An 11,357-nucleotide genomic window follows, 5' to 3' on the forward strand; every position below is an offset into this window, starting at 1 on the left:
TTAACTCTTGCGTTAGAGAGGTGGACAATATAAGGGTGAAAGAAACAAGAAAGTTTTGTGCAGCGAGGCCGCGGGAGGAGGGGAGGCATGCAATTAGCAAGATCAGAAAAGCAGTTACCATGAAAATAGCGGTAGAAGACAGCTAGAGATGCAACATTGCGGCGGTGAGAGAGAGGCTGAAGACAGCCAGTTAGAGGAGAGGAGTTGATGAGACGAAAAGCTTTTGGTTCCACCCTGTCTAGAAGAGCAGTATGAGTGGAATCCCCCCAGACATGTGAAGCATACTCCATACATGGACGGATAAGGCCCTTCCACAAAGTTAGGAGCTGGGGGGTGGAAGTGAGAAAAACTGGCGGAGACGGCTCAGAACACCTAACTTCATAGAAATTGTTTTAGCTAGAGATGAGATGTGAAGTTTCCAGTTCAGATTATAAGTAAATGACAGACCGAGGATGGTCAGTGTAGAAGAGGAGGACAGTTGAGTGTCATTGAAGAAGAGGGGATAGTTGTCTGTAAGGTTGTGTCGAGATGATAGATGGAGGAATTGAATTTTTGAGGCATTGAACAATACCAAGTTTGCTCTGCCCCAATCATAAATTTTAGAAAGATCAGAAGTCAAGCGTTCTGTGGCTTCCCTACGTGAAATGTTTACCTACTGAAGGATTGGACGTCTATGAAAAGACGTGGAAAAGTGCAGGGTGGTATCATCAGGACAAGAAGTTTGATTTAGAAGATCATTAATGAATAATAAGAAGAGAGTGGCTGACAGGACAGAATCCTGAGGAACACCACTGTTAATAGAATTAGGAGAAGAACAGTGACCGTCTACCACAGGAGCAATAGGACGGTCAGAAAAAAAAATTGAGATGAAGTTACAGAGAGAAGGATAGAAGCCGTAGGAGGGTAGTTTGGAAATCAAAGCTTTGTGTCAGACTCTTTCAAAACCTTTTGATATGTCCAAGGCAACAGCAAAAGTTTCTAAAAGAGGATGACCAAGACTCAGTAAGGAAAGCCAGAAGATCACCAGTAGAGCGGCCTTGACGGAACCCATACTGGCGATCAGATAGAAGGTTGTGAAGTGATAGATGTGAAGTGATAGATAGGCAGGAAATTAAAGCAATAGGACGGTAGTTTGAGGGATTGGAACGGTCACCCTTTTTAGGAACAGGCTGAATGTAGGCAAAATTCCAGCAAGAAGTAAAGGTAGATGTTGACAGACAGAGCTGAAAGAGTTTGATTAGGCAAGGTGCAAGCATGAAGGCACAGTTTCGGAGAACAATAGGAGGGACCCCATCAGGTCCATAAGCCTTCAGAGGATTTAGGCCAGCGAGGGCATGGAAAACATCATTGCGAAGAATTTTAATAGGTAGCATGAAATAGTCAGAGGGTGGAGGAGAGGGAGGAACAAGCCCAGAATCGTCCAAGGTAGTGTTTTTAGCAAAGGTTTGAGTGAAGAGTTCAGCTTTAGAAATAGATGTGATAGCAGTGGTACCATCTGGCTGAAATAAAAGAGGGGAAGAAGAAGAATCAAAGTTATTGGAGATATTTTTGGCTAGATGCCAGAAGTCACGAGGGGAATTAGATCTTGAAAGGTTTTGACACTTTCTGTTAATGAAGGAGTTTTTGGCTAGTTGGAGAACAGACTTGGCATGGTTCCGGGCAGGAACAAAAAGTGCATAGATTCTGATGATGGAAGGCTTAAGTACCTTTTGTGGGCCACCTCTCTATCATGTATAGCACGATAACAAGCTGTCTTAAACCAAGGTTTGGAAGGTTTAGGTCGAGAAAAAGAGTGAGGAATGTGCGCCTCCATGCCAGACTCTATCACCTCTGTTATGCGCTCATCACACAAAGACGGGTCTCTGACAAGAAAGCAGTAGTCATTCCAAGGAAAATCAGCAAAATACCTCCTCAGGTCCCCCCAACTAGTAGACGCAAAATGCCAGAGGCATCTTCGCTTAGGGGGATCCTGAGGAGGGATTGGAGCGATAGGACAAGATACAGATATGAAATTGTGATCGGAGGAGCCCAACGGAGAAGAAAGGGTGACAGCATAAGCAGAAGAATTATAGGTCAGGAAAAGGTCAAGAATGTTGGGCGTACCTCCAACACGGTCAGGAATACGAGTAGGGTGTTGCACCAATTGCTCTAGGTCATGGAGGATAGCAAAGTTGAAGGCTATTTCACCAGGATGGTCAGTGAAGGGAGAGGAAAGCCAAAGCTGGTGGTGAACATTAAAGTCTCCAAGAATGGAGATCTCTGCAAAAGGGAAGAGGGTCAGAATGTGCTCCACTTTGGAAGTTAAGTAGTCAAAGAATTTCTTATAGTCAGAGGAATTAGGTGAGAGGTATACAGCACAGATAAATTTAGTTTGAGAGTGAATCTGAAGTCGTAGCCAAATGGTGGAAAACTCGGAAGATTCAAGAGCGTGGGTACGAGAGCAGGTTAAGTCATTGCGCACATAAACGCAACATCCAGCTTTGGATTGAAAATCAGGATAAAGTAGGAGGGAACAGAAAAGGGCCTACTGTCAGTTGCCTCAGACACCTGAGTTTCAGTGATGAAAAGAAGATGAGGTTCAGAAGAAGAGAGGTGGTGTTCTACAGAGTGAAAATTAGATTTTAGACCACGAATGTTACAGAAGTTAATGAAGAAAACGTTGAAGGGGGTGTCAAGACACTTAGGGTCGTCGGCAGAAAGACAGTCCGACCTGGGGACATTTATGGTCCCCTCCCCAGATGGGGACTCCGGGACTGGTGTTGGAGTCGCCATGATAATTTTGAAATTTTTGAGTGAAGGGTGTGTGTGTTATTAGGTGCTTGTAATTTTGTGTGGAGAATAATACACATGCAAGATGACCTTTATGGAGAAACAGAATAACATTACCAAAATCAAGTATTGTGTGTGTGTGTGTGTGTGTGTGTGTGTGTGTGTGTGTGTGTTTTAGCTTCTCATGTACAAAAACACCTGTAAACGAAAGTACATTACGAGAAAAGTGTATGAATACCACTCTATATGGAATAATAGGACAACATTACTAAAAACGTTTATTTTGAGTGTATATATCATTCCTAAGTATCATAACGCCATAATGCAGGCAAAACACCCTATATGGGGAAAGGATTGCGAGAAACTTGTCTTTTGTGTATTTATGAGTGTGGTAAGTACCATAACGCTTAAAAAAAACGTATGAAAAGCAAACTATATGGTAAAACAAAATAAAATTACAAAAAAAAAACATCCTTTAAGAGTTTTTGAGCTACTTACGTACCAAAACGATAAAATGCTTGTAAAACACACTTCATGGAGAAACTGAAAACATTACCAAAAACAAGTATTTAAGCGTTTTTAAGATCATTGCGTAGAAGAACGCCAAAGTTCATACAAATTACACTATATGGGGGAACGAAAATATATTAATGGAAACGTGTATTTTGAGTTTCTTTTTTTTTTTTTTTACCTCTTAGGTAACTAAACTCTAAAATGCTTAAAGGGCACTCTAAATGGAGAAACACAACATTAGCGAAGAAACATCATTACCGAAACGTATATTTGGAGTGTATTTCATATTTTAGGTACCAAAATGCTAAAATGCATGCAAAGCACCCAATATGGGAAAAGGAAACGAGATTTCCCCAACAAAAAAGTGTTTTTTAAGTGTTTATATGCTGCTAGGAACTAAAGCGCTAAAGGGCATGGAAAGCACCCTATATGGGAAAACAAAACAACATTACCGAAAACGTGTATTTTTTTGTGTTTTGGAGCTAATTACGTACGAAAAAGCTAGAACGCTTGCAGGAACACAATAGCTTATAAAAAAAAAAAACATATTTTGAGTTACAAAATGTAAACAAAGTATTCCATATGGGGAAACGTAAAAACATTTTAAAAAAAACGTGTCTTCTGAAATTTTTTTGAGCTTCTTAGGTACCAAAATAGGTACAAAAAAAAAAAAAACGCATGAATAGCACTCTATATGATGAAACATTGCAGAAAACGTTTCTTTTCAGTGTTTTTGAGCTTCTTAAGTACCAAAACGCTAAAACACTTGCAAAATACCCTTTATTGCTAAACAAAATAACTTTACAAAAGCCAGTCTTCTGAGTGCTTTTGCGATTATTACGTTGAAAAAATGCCAACAAAATATGCATAGTACCATGTATGGGGAAAAATAAAAATGCGCAAAGCGTGTGTTATGATTTTTTTTTTTTTTTCAGCTTCTTAGGTACCAAAACGCGAAAAAGTTAATACCGCTCCATATGGAGAAACAAAACGTGCATTTTAGGTGGTTTTCACGTTGTTAGTTACCAAAACGCCAAATTCCATGCATATCGGGACACAAAACAACATTGCAAGACGTTGCTTCTGAGTGTTTTTCTACATATTAAGCACGAAAATGCTAAAAAGAATGAAAAGCGCTCTATATGGAAATGAAAAAAACAACAATACCAAAAACGTATCTTTAGAGTGTTTTTAAGCTTCTTACGTACCAAAACGCTAAAGCACACTTTATGGAGATACATAATAACATTAGCATAAACAATTATTTTGAGTGTTTTTTTTTAGTATGTTAAGTAGATAAACGCCAAAATTGAATGAAAATACACTAAATAGGAAAACGCAAGGACAATACATGAAACGTGTATGATGAATGTTTTTGAGATACTGAGGTACCAAAACGCGAAAGTGCGTTATAAAGAAACAGAATATTACCAAAAACGAGTATTTTGTGTGTTTTTCTCAAAATGGGCAAAGGAAACAAGATTTTAAAAAAATAATAATGTTTATGAGCGTGCTAAGCACTAAAAGGCTATAAAGCATGGAAAGCACCCTATATGGAAAAAAAAAACAAAATAACATTACCATAAACGTTTCTTTTAGGTGTTTTTGTGCTAATTTCATACGAAAACGATAAAACACTTGCAAAACACTTCATGGAGAAACACAATAACTTTACCAAAAACGGGTATTTTGTGTGTTTTTGTGTTTGCTAGGTAGAAAAATGCCAATACAAAGTATTCTATATGAAGAAACGAAAAGACATTACGAGAAATGTGTATTATGAGAGTTTTTGAGTTTCTAAAGTACCAAAAAGCTAAATCACAGAAATAGCACTGTATATGGAGAAAAAGAAAAACATTACCATAAACGTGTGTTTTGAGAGTTTTCACATTGTTAGGTACCAAAAAGCCAAAAAAGCATGAAGAACACCATATATAGGAAAAGAAGCGATATTTCCAAAAACGTTACTTTTAGGTGTTTATGAGCATGTCAGGAAACAAGACAGTAAGAAGCATGAAAAACACCCTAAATGAGAGAGAGAGAAAAAAAAAAAACAATAATATTACCAAAAAACGTGTCTTTTGAGTTTTTTGTTTTGTTTTTGTTTTAGCTACTTACCAAAACGCTAAAAAACATGTAATACACTTTTATGAAGAAACACAATAACATTATCAGAAATAAATATTTTGACTGTTTTTGAGCCTGTTATTTACAAAAATACCGAAGTGAATGGAAAGTACCTTATATGAGGGAACGAAAAGACTTTACGAGAAACAGGTACTATGAGTATTTTTGAGCTTCATAGAACTAAAATGCTAAAAGGTACGAATAGCACTTACGAAAAACTTGTTTTTTTTCAATGTTTTTACAGCGTTAGGTACCAAAATTCCAAAATGCATGTAGAGCCTCCCATATAAGAAAACCAAACGACATTACCAGAAACGTAACTTTTGAATGTTTTTGAGTGTGTCAGACACATAAATGCTGAAAAGCATGGAAATCACTCAATATGGTTATAGAAAGACACATTACGAAAAACGTTTCTTTTCAGTGTTTTTTTTTTTATTTCTTACGTACCAAAACACTAATACGTAACCAAAATACTATTTACGGCTAAACAGAATAACATTACCAAAATTAAATATTCTTACTTTTTTTTATCTTTTTACGTTGAAAAAGGAACAAAATAGATGCAAATTCCATTATATGGGGAAAAAAAGACACGTGTATTATAAGAAATGTGTATTATAAGTGTTTTTTAGCTTCTTGGTTATGCGAATTTTTATTAATATATGGAGAAACAGAAAAACATTCCCAAACACGTGTATTTTGAGTGTATTTTTTTTATTTTTTTTATTGATAGGTACCAAAACGCAAAAATTAATTGAAAGCCCTTTATGTGGGAAAAGAAGCGACATATAAGAACTTATCTTTTGAATGTGTTTTTGAATGTTAGGCACTAAAACGCTAAAAATCATAAAAAAAAACCCTCTATATGGCAATGGAAAAAAAAATGTGTCTTTTAAGTGTTTTTTCAGCTTCTTACGTACACAAACGATGAAATGCAGGGAAACACCCTTTATAGACAAAAAAAAAAAATAATAATAATAATATTACCAAAAACAAGTATTTTGAGTTTTTTAGATTTTACGTATAAACGCCAAAATCCATGCAAAACACAGTATAGAAGGAAGCGAAAGGAAATTATTAGAGGCGTATACTATGAGTGATTTTGAGCTTCTTAGATTCAAAATGCTATAAAATATAAATAGCACTCCATATGGAGAAACGGAACAGCACGGCCAAATAGGTGTGTTTTAGTGTTTTCACATGGTTAGGTACCAAATCGACACAATGCATGGAAAGCTTTCTATATGGGGAAAAGAAACATTACCGGCAATGTGTCTTTTGAGTGTTTTTAGTGTGTTAGGCACCAAAACGCTAAAAAAAAAAAAAAAAAAAGCTTAGAAAGTACCCTATATGGGAAAAACAAATGACCAAAAACGACTTTTGCGTGTTTTTGAGCTATTTATATATCAATACGCTTAAACGCAGGCAAAACACTCTTCATAGAGAAACATTACTAAAAAGACATATTTTAAGTGTTTTGGAGCTTTTTACATAGAAAAACATCAAAATGCATGCAAAGTATTATGTATGGGGAATGAAAAACGCATTACGAGAAACGTATTTTATAAGTGTTTTTGAGATTCTTATGTAGCAAAACGTGAAAACGCGTTAATAGTAATCTATATGGAGAAACAAAACAACATTAGAAAAAATATATATAATGTGTGTATTTCACAATGTTAGGTGCTTTAAAGCCAAAATGGAGGCAAAACACCCTATATAAGGAAAGGAAAGGACATTTCCAGAAACATGTCTTTTCATTGTTCATGAACGTCTTAAGCAGCAAAACACTGAAAAACACTGAAAAATGAAAAAAAAAAAAAAAGACGTCTCCTTTTGCCAGTGTTCTTGAGCTACTCGCGTACCAAAACGCTAAAACAAATGCAAAACACACTTCATGGGGAAACACGACATTACCAAAAAGAACTATTTTGAGTTTTTTATCATGTTTTTATCTACTAAAACGTCAAAAAGGATGGAAAATTCCCTGTATGGGGAAACGAAAGGACATTGGGAGAAGCTTGTATTGGTATGATTGTTTTTGTGGATATAAAGTACTATAACTCGAAAACGTATAAATAGACCTCTATATGCAGAAAAAAACAATATTAACAAAAACATGTATTATAAGTGTATTTCACATTGTTATGTACCAAATCACTAAAATGCACGCAAAGCAACATATATAGTAAAAAAAATGAAATTTCAATAAATATGTCTTTTTAATGTTAATGTGCAGTGAAGCACCAAAACATTGAAAAAAAAAAAAACGTGGAGAGCTCTCTATATAGGAAATCAAACCAGCATTGAGTGTTTTTAGCTACTTACGAACCAAAAACGCTAAAACGCATGCAAGACACCTTTTATGGACAAAAAATAACTTCACCAAAAGCGTGCATATTGAGTGTTTTTGACTTTGTTACGTAGAATGACACCAACATGCATACAAAATACAATGCATGGGAAAACGAAACGACATTACGATGAAGGTGTTTTAGGAAGGTTTTTTTGAGTTTATTATGTAAGAAAAATGTTAAAATGCATGAATAGCACTCCATATGGTGAAAAACATCAAAAACCTGGATTTTCAGTGCCTTTCACATCGTTAGGTACCAAAACGCTAAAATGCAATCAAAGACCTTTATACGAGGAAACAAAGTGACATTACCAGAAACGTTTTGAGTGTGTTAGGCACATAAACGCTAAAAAGCACGGAAGCACCATATATGGAATAGAAAACATCTCGAAAAAAGTGCCTTTTGAGTGTTTTAAAGTGCTGAAACGTTTGTAAAACAATCTTAACTGAGAAAACAGAATAGCCGAATATTTAGAGAAACGTTCTTTATGTACCAAAACGCCAAAATGGATGCAAAGCAGTCTTTTGGAGGAAATAACATTTCCAGAAATACCTTTGTCTCTGAAGTGTTTATGAGCGTATTAGGTGCAAATAAGCTAAAAAGAACAGAAAGCTCCTTATATGGGAAAACAAAACATTACCAAAAATGGAACTTTTGAGTGTTTTTGAGATACTTAGGTATTAAAACGCTTAAATGCATGAATAACACCCTTTATGGAGAAACACATCTTTACCGAAAACATCTATTTTGAGTATTTTTGAGCTTATTACGTAGAGAAATGCCAAAATGCATACAAAGTACCCTATATGGGAAAAGAAAAGACAGTACGAGAAACGTGTATTATGAGTGTTTTTAGCTTCTGAGATATCAAAACACTAAAACGCTTAAATCGTACTTTATATGGAGAAACAGAACAATATTACCAGAAATCTGTATATTGAGTGTATTTCTCATTATTTCCTGCCATAACGACAAAATGCCTCCTATATGATGAAAAGAAACGACATTTCCAGAAACGAGTCTTTTGAGTGTTTATGATTGTGTTATGCTTAAAAACGCCTAAAAGCATTGAAAGCATCCTACATAGGAAAAGAAAAAAAAACATTACCAAAAACGTGTATATTGATTATTTTTTAGTTATTTACGTACCAAAAAAACTAAAAAGCTTGCAAAACACCCTTTGTGAAGAAACATAAGAACTTTACCCAAAAATATGTATTTTGGGTGTTAGGTACCAAAATAATAAAATACATGCAAAACTCTCTATATGTGGAAACCAAGCTACATTATCGTAAAAGTGTCTTTTGAGTGTTTTTGGAAGTGTTAGGCACCAAAAAGATGAAAAGCATGGAAAACACCCTATATGGTAATATAAAACAATAACAAAAACATGTCTTTTAAGTGTTTTTTTTTTTCAAATTCTTAAGTAACAACGGTAAAAAGCACACAAAATATCCCTTATGGAAAACAAAAACATTACCAAAAACAAGTATTTGAAGTGTTTTTCACTTTGTTACATACAAAAAAAAGGAGAAATGCATGAAAAATACAATATATAGAGAAACGAGAGGACATTACAAGAGACGTATATTACGAGAGTTTTTGAGCTTCTTAGGTACCAAAATGGTAAAACGCATGAATAGCACTCAATATGGATAAACAGAGCAAAATTACAAAAAACGTGTATTTTCAGTGTATTTCACATTGTTAGGAACCCAAACTCCAAAATGCATACAAAGCCCCCTAAATAGAGGAAAAAAAAAATTCAAGAAAAGAGTCTTTTGAGTGCTTATGAGCGTGTTAGACACCAAAACGTAAAAAAAATAAATAAATAAAAAATAAAAACATGATTATCATATATGGGAAAACAAAATCTTTAATTAATTCAATTTCAGTGTTTTTGAGTTACGTACCAAAACGGTAAAACGCAGGCAAAACAACCATTCTGGAGAAACAAAATAATATTACCAAAAAATGTAATTTTCAGTCTTTTCAGCATGATACGTGTAGAACCGCTAAAATGCATGGAAATAAAGCTTTATGGGGAAAAGAAAAGACATTACTAGAAACGTGTATTATGAGTGATTTTGAGATTCTTAGGTACCAAAACACTAAAACACATGATTAGCACTATATAAAGAGAAAAAAAAAAACCTGTATGCATTTAACAGTTAGCCGCCATAATGACAAAATGCATGCAAAGCACACTATATAGAGAAGGGAAACATTTAAAGAAACGTGTCTTTTCAGTGTGTTTGAAGGTGTTAAACACCAAAACGCTATAAAGCATGGAAAGCACCTTATATGAGAAAAAAGAAATCATTAATAAAAAAACGTGTCTTCTGAGTGTTTTTGGTTTACATACCAAAACACTAAAAACAAACGCCTTCGAAACTCATTTTATGGAGAAACAGAATAATATTACCATTACGTGTATTATCATACTTGTTGAGCTTCTTAGGTACCAATATGAAATGCATGAATAGCACTCTATATGGAGAAACAAAACAATATTAAGAATAACGTGTATTATGAGTGTTTTTAGGTTCTTAGGTACCAAAACGCTAAAACGCAATAATAGCACTCTATATACAAAAAAAAAGAACAACATTACCAAAAACGTGCATTTTGAGTGTATTTTCCATTGTTTTGTACAAAAACGCCAAAATGCATGGGAAGCACTGTGTATTGGGAAAGTAAACTGTATTACTATAAACGTGTCTTCTGAGTATTTATGAGCGCGAGAGGCACCAACACGATAAAAAGCATTAGAATCACCCTACATTGGTCCATTTTTCAGTGATTTTTAGCTACTTACGTGCTAAAACTATAAAACGCGCTTATAAAAACTATTATAAAGAAACAGTATAACATTACCAAAGTATTGAGTGGGAAACGAAAAGACATTACTATTTAAGCTTCTTAAGTAGCAAAACGCGAAATAAGGAGAAAAAAAATGAGAAAAAGAATATTACTAAAACTTGTTTTTTTTGTGTGTGTTTTTCACATTATTAGGCACCAAACCGCCAAAATTAATGTTAAGTGTCATATAAGAGGAAACGTACAAAAACACAAAAAATGCATGGAAAGTAACGTATATTTGGAAACGAAAAGACATTATTATAAATGTATATTATGAGTATTTTTGAGCTTCTTAGGTGTTAAAACACTCTATATTGAGAAACAGAACAACATTAGCAAAAACGTGTATTTTCAATGAATTTCACATTGTTAGGTACCAAAACGCCTAAATACATGTAAAGCACTTTATAAGGGGAAAATAAATTAGTTTACCAGAAACGTGTCTTTGAGTGTTGATGAGTGTGTTAAGCACCAAAACGCTGAAACACATGGAAAGCACTTTATAGGTAAATGCAAAAGAACATTTCATAAAACGTGCCTTTTGAGTGTTTTAAACTTGTTAAGTACCAAAACGCTAAAATGCATGTAAACAACCTTTATAGAGAAACAAAATAACATTACTAAAAACAAACACACTATGAGTGTGTTTGGGCCTCTTAAATATAAAAACGCTAAAATGAATGCATTATACACTATATAAGGAAAGAAAAAGACATTACCAAAAAT

This window comes from Scylla paramamosain, chromosome 5 (genome assembly GCF_035594125.1).
Source record: "Scylla paramamosain isolate STU-SP2022 chromosome 5, ASM3559412v1, whole genome shotgun sequence".
Classification (NCBI taxonomy): Eukaryota; Metazoa; Arthropoda; class Malacostraca; order Decapoda; family Portunidae; genus Scylla; species Scylla paramamosain.